Source organism: Triticum aestivum, chromosome 6B (assembly GCF_018294505.1).
Source record: "Triticum aestivum cultivar Chinese Spring chromosome 6B, IWGSC CS RefSeq v2.1, whole genome shotgun sequence".
NCBI classification, from domain to species: domain Eukaryota; kingdom Viridiplantae; phylum Streptophyta; class Magnoliopsida; order Poales; family Poaceae; genus Triticum; species Triticum aestivum.
In genome coordinates this window covers 5,593,712-5,608,917 of record NC_057810.1, presented here as the reverse complement: position 1 = coordinate 5,608,917, position 15,206 = coordinate 5,593,712, and the positions used below count along the sequence as shown (strand labels likewise).

Sequence of the window (15,206 nt, the reverse complement as noted above, 5' to 3'; positions counted from 1 at the left end):
CTGGAACTAATGGTCATCGCACCCTTTAGTCCCGGTTCGTGGCACCAACCGGGACTAAAAGGTCCAGACGAACCGGGACAAATGGCCCACGTGGCCCCTGGGCGCACGAACCGGGACTAATGCCCCCATTAGTCCCGGTTCTAGACTGAACCGGGACTAGTGGCTAACCCGGGGTGGACCAAAGCCCTCTTTTGTACTAGTGCCTATACAATTTACTATTGTATTGGGTGTGTTGGGGACACAAGAGACTTGTTGTTATTTGGTTGCAGGGTTGTTTGAGAGAGATCATCTTCATCCTACGCCTCCTATGGATTGATAAACCTTAGGTCATCCACTTGAGGGGAATTTGCTACCGTCCTACAAACCTGTGCACTTGCAGGCCCAACAACGTCTACAAGAAGAAGGTTGTGTAGTAGACATCAGGCGTGCGCGAAGGTCTTAGTGTAGAGAGGGCTTGTAAGATTCTCAACCATCAATGGCTAACCGGTGATGTAAGTTGTTTTTGTGTTTTATATTACCGTTCACTGCATATTGGAGCTGTTATACATCCTTTACATTATTTGCAGGTTATCAATGCTTATTCCTCGTATCTGTCGAGAGTAGTTGGTGACGATCGTCATATAATGCGGACCTGGTTGGTAAATTGGTTACTTGAATTTAGACCAGACACCAAGCCAGAAAAAAATGAGAACGAAGTAGTGGTGAATCATCCCATCGCCACATCTGCAAATGTGATGATAAAACTAGTTAACGTGAGACGGAAAGAAAAGAAAGATACGGTAGCACATAGTGGTGATTGGATCCTTGCTATATGCATGTATCGTTTTGCGATTCAGATATGTGGCACATGCATAGTAAGTGCCGTAGATACATACACATGATTTATATAAGGATGACATGGCATATGATACAGTAAGGTAAACAATAAAAAGGCGAGGGCATGTGTATGCATACCTGAACAGTCATGACAATTCAACGGAGGACCGAGACTCGAGGCAATGCCTTCTTGTAATACCATGAGTGATGTGTCTCAAAGAGTGACGGGTGGTGCCCGGCCTCCAGACCGTCCCACTCTAGCCTGTCCCACAAGTCCTTCTCATAGTCCACAATGGGAAGATTGATTCCATGGTGGAGGCCCACAGCCGGGAGGCGCCTAAGGCCCCAAGAACCCCTTATCCTGATCTTCTCAAGCTTGGGAGCAAACATCTTGGCCTCGCATATTTGCTCCAGGCAGTCGAGTTGGTGTAGGTAAATGTGCTTTAGCTTTGGAAAATTCTTCACAGTGTCTTCTTTTCCAGCTTCATAATTCACATCCCATGGGAAGATCTACCTAAGATTACCGCAGTGGATTATTTGGATGGTCTCCAGGCTGGGTAATATGAATGATGAGATTGGGAGGACAAACTTGAGCCTTGGGCAGTTCTGCAAGTGTATGCTCCGCAGTTCCCTAATAACAGATTCTTCCTCAAATGCCCCAATCATTCCTTTGCTCCAAATGCACCCAGCCATTGGGAGATCGGTCGCCCAGATGGTCTCCAAATGAGGAAAGGAATAAGACCACTCGTTGGTGCAAGAGGCGAAATCTACATGAATCTTAGGGCACTTGTCGATATGGCACCATCTCAAATGAAACCAAGAGTCTCCACGTCCAAAGACCGCTGAATCGGGTTTGGGGCTAATAGCAAGGATGGAAGAATTTCCATGGACGCACAAGGAATGATCCCAGAATATCAATTGACCAATAGTTGTGACTCCCCAATCGGACTCCACATCATTGAGGCTAATTCCGTCACCAATATCGATGTGGCGGTGCAGGGGTAGAAGCCGTGGGACCTCGTAAGTATCGGCAACCCCCTCGAGTATTACATCATGGTAGCAGCATCCGATGGGGCTTCAGACTGTCCAAACTACCTGCCTATTGCAGGTCTCAGTGCCCACGTTATTAAGGCTTGTCGGTTCATTTTTGATCTTTGAATACCCATCTAGATTAAAGTATAGGCTATCAGTGATCAAAAGCTTGGAATCAAGCTCCCAAGAACCAAGCACCAAGGACGGGATGAACCTTGCATCTCTAACATAAACTTCGCCATCATATTTTCTATTTAAAGAGTGGATGAATGACGAATCTTGTCGCGTTATGGCATCCTTTCCATGACTGCTGATACGTAGCACTTTCAACCTTCTTTTGACATTCCTCCACCGTATGGCACGGAGGTTCTTGTAGCCTCTCAGAAAGAGCCGCTCTAGTTTTGGCACCCCTGCACCACCTCATGGCTGAAGTCAAGTTTTCTCTACTCCTAAAGGAGGAGTTGGTAGTCTCGCCTCACCTTGCACCAACCCCTCGTTAAACCATAAATTACGCCCACGAGCATCTTACAGGCGACCTTTCGCTCAACCGAGCCAATTTTGGCCAGCCCATTTGATGCATGCATTAGCTCAATCAAATCGGCACTTTCCCAAAACAATGTCATGCATTAACTCGTTCAAATCAAATAACTATTTACCATAACATCAACTATAATCAAAGTTGTCAGTCCCATTTGACGTGTGCGTGTGTGTTTTTTTCGTTTTTTCCATGTTCCATTTTTTGGTTTCCTTTTTTTCTGTTTCATTTTTGTGCTCGACATGGTGAGTTGGTAGAAAATTTGGCCAGCCCATTTTTCTGTCTCATTTTTGTGCTTGACAATGCGTGCTAGAATTATCTATGTGTTATACAAGTGAACATTTTGTCTTGAATCTTCTTATATTTACTAATTGAAGGCACCATACGAGTAACCACGTTAATCCTCGGTAACTAAGAAAACTAGCCATCTGATATTCAAATTATGTATTTCCACCGTTGGATGCGATGCCTCAAGGAGTCTTCGAATTATGTCCCACCTTAAACCATCTACAGCTGAAAAAGAAGGAATCCATCTCGGCACCATATGAGTAACCACGTTAATCCTCGGTAACTAAGAAAACTAGCCATCCGATATTCAAATTATGTATTTCCACCGTTGGATGTGATGCCTCAAGGAGTCCTCGAATTCTGTCCCACCTTAAATCATCTACAGCTGAAACAGAAGGAATCCATCTCTGGCCCAATCCCTCCCACGTATAGCCTGAAAAAAAAGTCCATCTCCAGCGATCTCCTTCCTCCGCTGATCCAACCCCTCCCACGTACAACCTGAAAAAACTACAATCGCACGGAGCCCTAGCGCTGCTCCTCCAAATATTGTTCTCCTAGAGATCAACCCCACCGATCCAACAAACTCTAGCGCTCCTCCTTCTCCTCCTCCATACCAATCTGCTATCTTCCATTGAAGTGGGGAAGGAGGTTTTTGGATTACTAGATGAATCAGATCTGGGAGGAGCAGGACTGTACTATGACAATTTGAAGCAGATCAGTCGTCGATGAGGCCGCCAAGTAAAGGAGCTTCGATAGAGCAATATTCAAAAAATTGTAAGAGAGACACAACATTGCTCCTGACCAATGAAACACAACTAACTTTTCTCTCAAATCTATCTCATAGTTCTGTCTTCTATCTACATGTTTTTTATTACGTATTCAGAACAGTTGTACGGATTTGATGTTCCATGACTGTTGCTAGAGGGACTACAATATGTTGGGGACAATTTTGTAGCTGTACGAAATTTGCTCGGGATAATTTGTGGGCATCTTCTAAGTAATACTAATTAACTGATATTTCATCTCGCAACTATATTTTTCACACACACAGTTCTTTTCCTTGATACTTTAGCTTTCTAACTATTTTTTATGGAACCAGACCTGAGCTTTCTTAGTGGGAAATCCAACGACCATGTCCTCTGTTGCGAGTCTTCCATGCAATTCGACAGCTACATCTGGAACAGCTAGCAGCATGAGGTGTGTTCTTTTTCATCTTCATGGAGTCGATTTGTTTTCCTAAGTATCTCTACTCCTAATGGAGCAGTTGGTGAATAGTCCGCGCGGTTTATTTTCGCTGGTTTATTTTCGTCATCCTCCCACCTCCGTTTTTTTTCGTCATCCTCCCATGCATGTTAACTCGCTACCCTCCCACGCACTAAAAAAACCAGCCCGCTCCTCCCGATCCACGTACCTGCTCCCTCCCTCGATCCCTACCTATCCCTAGGTCGGCTCCCCCTCTCCAAACGCCGCCGCAGCCGCCGCACCCCAGTTCTGGATCCGGGTTTGACGCGGTGTCTCGCAGCGATGGCCTCCTCCTCACGCCGTCGCCCTCGCCCTCATCCTCCTACTCAAGAGGTCACCGTCGCCCCTCCCTCGCCCGCAGCCATGATCCGATCTGGCGTTGGCGCCGCAAATCGCCCTCACGACTCAAGTCTCCTCTTGTCTCCTCTCTCAGGACATCTCTCTCCCCCCGCGGCTCGCTGCCGCCGCCACCGCCACCACTCACGACGGCCGATTCCAGCGAGTGCCGGCGGTGGGTAGCAGATCAACGACCTCCCCTCGCCCCGCTCCTTCCTCCCATCCCTCCAGATCCGTCGCTAGGGGCCTCCCAGGCTCGCTCCGTCGACCTTGCCCACATGGCAGATCGCCGCTGCTGACCGAGGCCGGCGTTCTACCGGTGAGCGAAGCGGCCATGGCTCGGCTCATTCGACCCTCGCACATCTCTATGATCCAGATGGCAAGGCGGCAGCGGCCATCCAGCGACTTGACTGCCCAGGTACTTACTGCCAGTTTTCCCCTCTCTCTTTCTCTCGATCTCCATGCCCATCGATTTAACCCAAATCCTCATATCTCACTGGGCGTAAGGCGAGATTAACCCAACTCCTCATATCCAATTAGGTGTAAAAGAAGATTAATGTATGTGCTATGTTGTTTACTCGCAGTTTGATTAAGTAACTAATTTGTGTTCTCACTAATTTACATATTACCCTGTGTTGTATTTCTAGGGCTGGATGGACCTACAGAACCGTCAAGTTAATCAGCAGGGGTGGCGACCACCTCAGGGCAGAGGCTGCGGGCGTCGCTCAATGGAGACGCCATTTTTGGCTGGCATGACGTTGATGTTTCCCGCAAGAACCTCCACAGGGTGCACCTGTTAAGGTTGTTCTACTTACTGCAGTTTGTTCTTTATCTTGTTATATAGAGGCATGAAAATATAATAAGTACTCCTTCCTTCCCATTATATTAGGCGTCTAAGCTCCTAGCACGAAAATTAGTGCATGGTGGTGGTTCGTGAGTCGTACCGTTAGAAGATCTACTCTAACCACCAGTTGACCGATCCAGTTTTTAGTTTTCAAGTGAAAATTACCCACTGCGCTACATGCCCCAAGCAGTTGATTAAATTGGTAATGCTAACCGTATGAGAGAAAATCCTAGGCTAACTGTACAGGAGAGAAAATAGCACGGGGCAGAGCTAACGCGGCTTAAATATTGAGATTTCCTGCGAAAGCTAATACACCTTAGATAATGGGAAGGAGAGAGTAGAAAATATGTTTGGTTCCGGTCTACTGGTTAATCTTTGGAATAAATCTGCTAAGCTTGAAGAACTGGCTGGTCTTACCAAGTTCCATGATAATACTGCTAATATCTGGTCCCAAGTCTTGTTTTTCAATGATTAACTAACACTAATCAGCATGCTTGTTTTGTACGGATATTGATTACTTTATTTATATCTTGAAGTTTGATAGTGCTATCCAGCACAGAATGATTGTCCACTACTACTTCTATTATTTGCTCATAAACATGCCTAGCGTGGTCTTGCTCTCATATCAATATCACAACACGCATTACTAATTTGAATATTGTTTGCAGTTTTCGCCCTCGGAAAGCTAAAGAACGTGAATGAAGATTATGGATAACTTTCTTTGATAGCAAGGTCTGTACTCTGTACTGATGCATTATGTAGCAACACTCTTGTGATGTTTGCTTGATGATATAGCAACAATATTACTTCATTTTACTAAATAATGCATACCGGTATACCACTATGTACCTTATTTGTCTTTCATTTTTCCATATCTCTTCATGTGCTCAACAATCAGGGCATCCAGGATGATGGAGGTGATGTTGGCCAGGTCCCCGTTGCCATCGACATCTTCTACGACGGGCCCCGTAGGGCAAGACTGTCGGCTGCTCATCACAGTGGCGGCGGCCACGGAGACCTCTTCCGTGGCGTCGGTGGGGCCTTCCCCTGTCAAGCACATCGGCTCCTTGGCTGGATCACGGGGATACACACCCCAACAAACATAACCGACTGGCCTCCTCACCGGTGTGACTAACTTCTCTTTACGTGCCCCAGCATGCTTCCTCACAGCTGACACTGGCGCCCCCACAATCCATCGGCCTCTCCTCGCCTTCACGTTCCAATCGCCCATGCCTCGCAGCCGTTGTAGCATGTGCTTACCCGTGCGAACCAGTGCCGAGAACCACGGGCATCGAGTAGATCCGTCGTCTTTTGGGACGGCCACCACCACCAAGGACCAACGTGACCACTGCCGAATAGGGGGTCGGGTTTCTTACACGTCCTCTATCAAGGTGCTTGCCCTGTCCGCAATGACACTATTCTGAGTACGTCAATCTTGTGGCAACCTCCTGGTATGTCTTGTGTCTGATCCATGGTCTTCTCATCCTCTTTCGTTTCTGATTAGCATGATTATCTTTTAGTCTGTTAGAATTATATATTGGAAGAGAGGATCAAGGATAACCACCAGGTATAGCATTTGGTTGGATTGATGTTTCGTCCGCACTGCCACTTCATTATTTCCTGTACAGTCCACCTTCACACTCTTGTAAGCTCAACCAAAGATTTCTGACTAAGTTCTCATGATTTATCAATATACAAAATATTAAATTTTGCAGTGTAAATAACTGTGTTTCTTTTGTATGGGTCACCAAGGATAGGAAACTGAAAGCCACCAGTGGTGAACAACAAGTGCAGACTTCAAGTCCTTCAGGTGATTGATCATTGCGGTAATTCATTCTTTTGTCAGAATTTGATTGCAATTGGGTTGGAGGGAAGCAACAAAATTCCTATCCTGTAATATGCGTTCTTGGTGTGTGCCTTGACAGTTGTTCAGGTCAATACAGAACTTCATTCATGTGGTTTTTTAAGGCACTTAATTTAACATTGTTTTTATTTTTGTCTAAGAGTTGGATTGCCGTTAAGATTTGAGACTGATATATGTAGGGGCCTAAAAGATCCAATTCATGTTAGTTACCTACTCAGTGCTTACCTATAAATCTGTACCTCAGTGCATCTTTCATAAAATGTTAATTGTGTAATTTATAGAAGTGAACAAATTCCTTAAAGTAGTTCTTACATGTGCTATAGACGATTCATCATTGATGAAAGGTGAAAGGAACATTGCCGGGAAATTGATTGGGGCATTTATTGTCGAGATAGCTAGGTAATGAAACTGTAGCTGTACATGAGAGCAGTTGTTCTATAAGATATTGAGAGCTTTACTTTGGGTGCTCAAGTGCAACAATTACTTCTTCCTGAAGGATCTTGTTTCTGTCTTTGATGGGTCTCTACACATATGCTTGCAGCATATACAATCTATTATTGATTTTTTTTGTTTTTAATGGTCAAAAATCATGTTGTTCCTGTTCGCTCTTTATTAAAATCTTCCCGGAATTTAATTCAGAAAGAATGATGCTCCGGACGATTTAGGTCGTGCTTAGATAATAGCAACAAGCAATGGCGACAAACTTCACCTAAATGGCCAGTTAGATAAATGCTCTTGTACTCACACATCTCTTACCCCATTTAGATTCATACACACTTTGTATCAGCATCACCTGGAAACACGTTTATGCTGTCACACATCTCTTGGCATCTAGCTTTCATTTCTTTTCGAATTTTGCTCGGATTGGAGATGGGAGAGAGAGCAAGGCTCGGTACTTCTTTACTAACTGTTGATGCTGCCCTTCGAAGAAGGGAGAGATACAACAAACGCTTCAGAGTGTTCTAATGTGCTCATCATGTGATTTTATTTGATTATCTAATTTATTCTCGAGACTTTAAATGGAGTCGAATCCGCCAGGTCGTGCATGGGGATGAGATTGCACTAGTAGAAAAAGGGCCTACTGTCCCGGTTGGTGAGGGCCTTTAGTCCCGATTCATGAACCGGGACTAAAGGGTCGGTACTAATGCCCTGGCCCTTTAGTCCCGGTTCAATCTAGAACCGGGACAGATGGGCCTCCACGTGGCCTGTCCGCTGAGCCCAGGCAGGAGGGCCATTGGTCCCGGTTGGTGGCACCAAACGGGACCAATAGGCATCCACGCGTCAGCATTTCTGTGGCTGGGGTTTTTGTTTTTTTTTGAAAGGGGGGGGGGTGGTGGTTTTGGGGGGTTAATTTAGGTGTTTCATATATTGTGTTAGCTAGCTAATTAATAGAGAGAAGTGTCCTCTCTTTTGTCCGTGCTTGGTCGACGCTACATACTATACATACGTATAGAGAGGACTAGCTAGACACGCTAGCTAGCTAGTAAGCAAACGAAGGAAACAGAAGCTGGACGCCTCCGCCTCCTCCTCCTGGCGGTGGAGCAGAACCCAGCCGATACTCCCCTTCACCCGTAGGGTGGTCAAGCCGGAGGTCCTCAAATCCCTCCGTTATTTCATCCACCATCACCTTAGCATATCCTTCTGGAATCGGCCGGCAGTGAAAAGTTGAGTCGGGTTTAGTAGGATAAACAGAGCCAACAGCCGCCTTGACCTTCAAATTGCTCCATTCCGCCATAAGGTGGCAATTTTGAGACTCCATGATAGCATCCACGGGATAGCTAGCAGGAGCCGTCAAGGCATGCTCCGGCTGAAGCAGCTCGGTGGAAGCCACGCTGCTTCTCCACTGAGATGGCGGTGTAGCTTCGGGGGAAGCTTCGGTAGGTCGTTTACTGCGATCTGCTTCTCGTTCCTCTAGCCCCATTACCCTTTCGTGCAGCGCCTGCAGTTGGCTCTCCTCCAGTTTCTTCCTCCTCTCCTGGGTTCTGTAACCCCCTGCGTCCACCGAGCTGCTTTTCGAGTAGATGTTTTTCATATAAAAAACTTTTTCATCCGAGTTAGTATGCAAAAGTTATGCTCATTTTACTAAATTCTAGAGAGATTTTGCAAGTAAAGTCGAAATTCACATTTGCAAATTTTCCCAACAACTAGACCACATATCACATGGGAAACTTTTTTTTTATTTTTTTGACATTTTCATCATTTTCTTTTATTATTTCTAAAACTGAAAAGGCGATCAGGGGGGGGGGGGGGTGGGAGTCAAACCTTTAGTCCCGGTTCGTGCCATGAACCGGTACTAATGCCTCAAACCCCATTAGTACCGGTTGGTGGCACGAACCGGGACTAAAGGTCTAACCCTTTAGTCCCGGTTGGTGCCACGAACCGGGACTAATGGTCATCGCACCCTTTAGTCCTGGTTCGTGGCACCAACCGGGACTAAAAGGTCCAGACGAACCGGGACAAATGGCCCACGTGGCCCCTGGGCGCACGAACCGGGACTAATGCCCCCATTAGTCCCGGTTCTAGACTGAACCGGGACTAATGGGCTAACCCGGGGTGGACCAAAGCCCTCTTTTGTACTAGTGCCTATACAATTTACTATTGTATTGGGTGTGTTGGGGACACAAGAGACTTGTTGTTATTTGGTTGCAGGGTTGTTTGAGAGAGACCATCTTCATCCTACACCTCCTACGGATTGATAAATCTTAGGTCATCCACTTGAGGGAAATTTGCTATTGTCCTACAAACCTGTGCACTTGCAGGCCCAACAACGTCTACAAGAAGAAGGTTGTGTAGTAGACACCAGGCATGTGCGAAGGTCTTAGTGTAGAGAGGGCTTGTAAGATTCTTAACCATCAATGGCTAATCGGTGATGTAAGTTGTTTTTGTGTTTTATATTAGTGTTCACTGCATATTGGAGCTGTTATACATCCTTTACATTATTTGCAGGTTATCAATGCTTATTCCTCGTATCTGTCGAGAGTAGTTGGTGACGATCGTCATATAATGCCGACCTGGTTGGTAAATTGGTTACTTGAATTTAGACCAGACACCGAGCCAGAAAAAAATGAGAATGAAGTAGTGGCGAAGTAGAATGGACCCATGAATAGATGCGCCGATGAGTATATTAAAAAAGATAAGGTAAGTTCGACTGGCTTAATGTATGCATATATGGGATATAAATAATAAAACAGTATGTGTTGATTACATCGTATATTCATTGTGATGCAGACTTATATTCCTCTTAATAAGGGAAATACCCACTAGGTTTCAGTCGTCATGCATCGCCCCAAGGAAGAGTTTCAGATTCTTGATTCTTTGATGGGACGCGAACTTGATAGTGAAGTTAAAGAAAAAGTTGAGGAGCTAGTATGGTATAAATTTACATGGGCATATTGAAACTATCATTTCGTAATTGAACTATCCTTTGCATGTTATCATTCACATGAACAGAGAAAACAACTTGGAGAAGACATACGTGATGGGAATGCGAGCAGTGCTGTGAATTATCCGGATGTGTCTACATGGCCTATTAAAACGTATAAAATGCCACAACAGGAAGATGTGTGTGTGTATATACTTTCACATTATTTAATATCTTACCTGAAATGCAAACTTATGAATCGTTGTATGTATGAACCAGCACCTCATGTGGAATATATGTCCTTCGTTGCTTTCAATACTGGGACGGTGAGAAATGGACAAGCCGTTTTTCGTAGGTGTGGTTCTTTTTGAAATATGCATATTTAATTTACTTCATTATGTAATACAATTCACATTGGACTAATATAAATTTGTAACAGGGGTCAACTGATAAATCGAGGGACCTAATGATTGCGCAACTTATTTTTTTGGAGAGAAATACGCTCAACGATGTGAAAGACAAAGTTACCCGGCTTGCAAAAAAGAAATAAATGCGGCGAATTTTATGTACAGAAAAATTTGTAGGCTCAAATGATGTTTGCATTTATTTTGACTCTGATATTTTTTGATGAAGAAGGCACTACTTGTTTAAATATTAAAATGACATTTGGATTATTATTTTGTCTTTGTGCCGTCGTCTATAAAGTTCAATTACTCATATGCATACTTCTGTTGTCGTCTACTTGTTCGAATAAAACAGTCCATGTTTTCTGTAGTTATATGTTGTAAAAAAAATGCTCATCCGATGAATATACTTTGCACGTCGGCAAAAAAAAAGTGCCCGCCCGGTGAATATACTTTGCGTGTCTGCAAACGGGCCAACAGGGCAGACAAGACGACCCCGTAATTTTCGGGTTATCAGAGGAGTTCAAGACTAGTGCCGACGTACCGTATATAAGCCGGTCGGCGCGCCTTTCGGCAGGTGAGGTGGGACTAAAAATTCCATCACGGTCGCCGTGTCGAGGGCGACGCGCGTGACCGCGTGGGCCGGCCCAATAATGTTTTCAATCAAGACACACGAGGGCACAACTACCCCGCGGGGCGACGGGAACTGGAGCGGATTTGTTTAGTCCCACCTTGCCCGACGGAGGGCGCAACGACCGGCTTAAATAGCCGGCGCCATAGGGGCAGTCAGACTCATCTGGTTTACTCGCTTGCTACCGCCGTCCAACGCTACCCTGTGGGACCGTGCCTCCGGTGCGGTCTGTGTAATGTCAGACTGGCTGGCGCACTGGTCGGGCTTTTTTTAATAAAAAAAACCTAAAAACAACCACGGAATAAGCAAGGGCGACAGTGCAGAACAGCAACAGTATACAGTGACAGTCTACAGTGCATCATCAACACATCCAAATAAACAGAGTAAAGATACTTGTTGCATAACATAGTTTGGCATCAACAATAGTTATGTGGGTATCGTAGCACATAGTCTGACATCAACAAAGTAAAATAAGTCTCGTATAACATAATCTAACATTTAGAAATTAAAAATGATCTCGTAGATAGAAGCAATCCATCAATAAACTGTCTTCAGTCGAAGGGCTAAGTAATCTTCCATACTTCGGAAATCAAGCAAAGTTCCTGCATACAAAAACAGTAAGATATGTGTTAATTCACTAAAACCAAATAAATTTAGAGAACAACAAGATTGACATGATCATACGAAAATCATACTTAGGATTTTAAGGGCACGTGGACTTATGATGACCCGGAAGACCGCACTAGCCACATTGACGTTTGATCTTCTCATCAAAAGCTTTAGGTCGCCCATTTTTAGTGACATCAGGACCACACTTACCACGGCCTTTAACATTCTGTTTTGGTGCGCCTTTGGTGTGAATTTTTGCGGGATCAGGAACCAGAACATGATCTTGATTAGGCTCAAATGCATCCTCATTCACAAACTTTTGCTCTGCAGCAGGCTCATCCTCCTCAGTGTAATCATTATCTATTATTTCCCTTAGAGCCGCCTTCAACTTGTCAAACAAAAATGGTTTATGGCATGCTTTATGAGATTCTTCAGCAGATAAGATAGTCAACTCGTTGTACCTAGCTATATCTTCCATGTACCTGCCCATCCCCACGCAAACAGATCGCTAGTGCGCTTCACGGGAAGTTCACCCCTCGCAATTTTGCTCAACCTCAGCAGTACTGAACAACTAGGTATCTCACGTAAGCATATCTGAGTCAAAACGTGAAGAATATGTTTGCAAGGAAGTCCTTTGCGATCCATACTTCTGCAATTGCACTTCAGGGTTTGTTCGGAGTTACCTAGGATGTAGTCCACAGTGAATCTGATATCCCTATTTTCCTTCTATGTCAGTATGAATCTGTGAGTGTCTGCTCCTCTCAGTCTCTCAAGGACCTCAAGCTCCCGTGCCTTCTTCATATCTTCCTATAAGATATAAAAATTTGCCACATTGAACTCACGGTCAGCTGATTTCTCAATGTCTTTACACTCGTCCAGGACTGGTACTGGGTCTATCCGTGTGTTTGTGCAATCATCATGCGCCTCGTTCTCACGAAGACGAACTATGCAGTTCTTATAGTGCACAATCATGTCAACAATAATCATATCGGAGTCTATATGCATGTGAAGGCATGCATTCAGACTCTCACTTCGTTGGTTACTTCGCATACATAGGAAAAACCCAGCAGACAGATATGATGCAGCCCAAAGCCTTTTCTACTAGTACATCCTACATAACCATGTCTTCGTTTTATTCGACTGCCATTTGGCGGTAAACGCTGCCCATCTCTTCTCAAATACTTTTTTTGATGTGGCATAATAAAGTAGAGACTTGAACTCCTTTAGAGACTTATGGTGAAGATGTTTCTGCATGTTCTTCTCAATATGCCATGAGCAAAGACGATGCCCAACATCCGAAAGTACCTTTCTGATGGCCTTAATCATAGTTGCATCTCCATCAGTAATTACTGACCTGGGCCTCTTTTGACAGTGAGCCCTCAAAAATGTCTGAAGTAGCCAGACATATGTATCTTCGGTCTCGTCAGACACAATAGCACAATCGAATACCGTGGTGCAACCGTGGTTGTTCAGACCGACGAAAGGTATAAATGGCATGCCATACCTATTCATCATATATGTGTTGTCGAAGACGGTCACATCACCGTAGTCAACATAGTCTCGTCGTGATTGGGAATCACACCAGAATAGGTTTTTCACCCTTCCTTCATCATCGACGGTGTGCTCAAAGAAGAAATCTGGATCCCTGTCTTTTCAGGTCATCATGATCCCAATGGCAGTGTCTGCATCACCTTGTGCAAGCAACTTCATTTTCTCTCTATAACACATGTTATAAAGCTTCTTCCTCCCAAAACCAGCCTTTGCATATGACCCGTACCTACTGACAAAATTATCATAAATCATATGTTTCCTAATTCCAGCACCTGCCATAGTTAAGATCAGCTTTCTGAAATTCTTTTTATCTGATTATGAGACCAGAGAAACGGGACTTCATCCGGTCCAGCTAGAACGTGACTGTGATCATCACTGAAACTGCTGACATACCAAACGTCACGCTCTTTACCAAGCTTCAAAGTTATATGCGCGTCGCAGAAGCATCGAGTCTCCGCTCTGAGCCTGCGTGTCCTGCCTTCCATTGTACAAAATTTTGCCTGTCACTTCCCAGCTCTCGAACACACGTACTTCCTCAAGCGCATAGCTCCCTTATAACCTTTTGAAAATTTCAGCGAGTCCTTTCTAACGCTGAAACCACGATTCCTTAGCATGTAGGTTATAGAAAATGTAAGCCTCTCCTAGTGACCTAAACGTCTTCCTCATGACCTTTCAATGCTTGTCCAATGAATCTTGCTGATATTCATCAAATCCGATGTCAAAATTAAACAGATCATCAACAACATGCTCATCCATCCCACTAGGACCATCTACATCTCCCTATAAATTAAGGCATAAAACCATGTATGTCAGTCAGTTATTATTTTAATATATAATGTATGTAAGTTTCAAAACTTACTTTGCTGGAGCTGTCATCATGAGATGCATCAACGAGCGATTTGTCACTTTCATCATCCACAATATTCCTCACAAAGTCCCTTTCCGCGTCCATCAGCGCATATTTTAAAAAAATACATGTAAGCGCTCATGCGGTTATTATGTCATTTATTCTCCTAAATTTTTTAAAAACATACCCGGAGTGCGCTTTCAGCCAATGAATCATCTATATCCGTATCATCATCATTATCGTCATGTCGCTGCATGATGCAAAAAAAATGTAAGTGTCCGTGCGGTTGATCGTATTTATGTTTTTATCAACATTGATCACACTTACATTGCCACTATAAGATTCATCCAAACTCATGTAGTTCTCCTCAATAGGTTCGTCCATATTCAGTGACGAGGATCCGTTGTTGTCGCCGTAATCATCGCCATCATAATCGCCCTCCTCCTCTATCTATACATGTATAAGAAAATTCTAAGATCAATCGAACACCATGTAACATCATCCCTAAAATAGTTAGTTCATCAAGCACAACGACGTCCCACATAGGTTACAGTCAAACCAACCTCTTGCACGGCGGCGAGGATGTCAGATGGGTCCATTTTGTCCGACGACGAACGTGCTAATGGCGTGACGTTTCTGGCTGGCCGAGGCAGGCGTCGACGGTGTCAGGAAGATGGTCGGTCGAGGCAGAAGGAGTCCGGGGAGGAAGGCGGCGACGAAGATCACGGGTGGGCGGCCATCCGGGCAACGGCAAAGGAAAGCGGCAGAAGTAGCAACGGCGCCGGGGCACGCGCGGCGGGCTGTTTGGGCGGCGACCCGGGCGACGTGGAGACGGCGACTACGTGG

The 15,206-nt window shown here is 44.7% G+C and overlaps 1 long non-coding RNA gene and 1 pseudogene across 2 annotated transcripts; one reads left to right on the top strand and one right to left on the bottom strand.

The window, feature by feature from the left end:
* Positions 1–911: 911 nt before the first annotated feature.
* On the bottom strand, positions 912–2,432 carry LOC123138561 (uncharacterized; annotated as a pseudogene).
* Positions 2,433–3,787: 1,355 nt separating this feature from the next.
* LOC123135366 (uncharacterized) lies at positions 3,788–5,812 on the top strand. Of its 2 annotated transcripts, none has more exons than XR_006465963.1 (3): positions 3,788–3,868; positions 4,897–5,050; positions 5,779–5,812. It is a non-coding gene; the product is annotated as an uncharacterized lncRNA (long non-coding RNA). The 2 variants fall into 2 exon arrangements; XR_006465964.1 differs by lacking the exon at positions 3,788–3,868 and adding an exon at positions 4,641–4,667.
* The last annotated feature ends 9,394 nt before the right edge of the window (positions 5,813–15,206 follow it).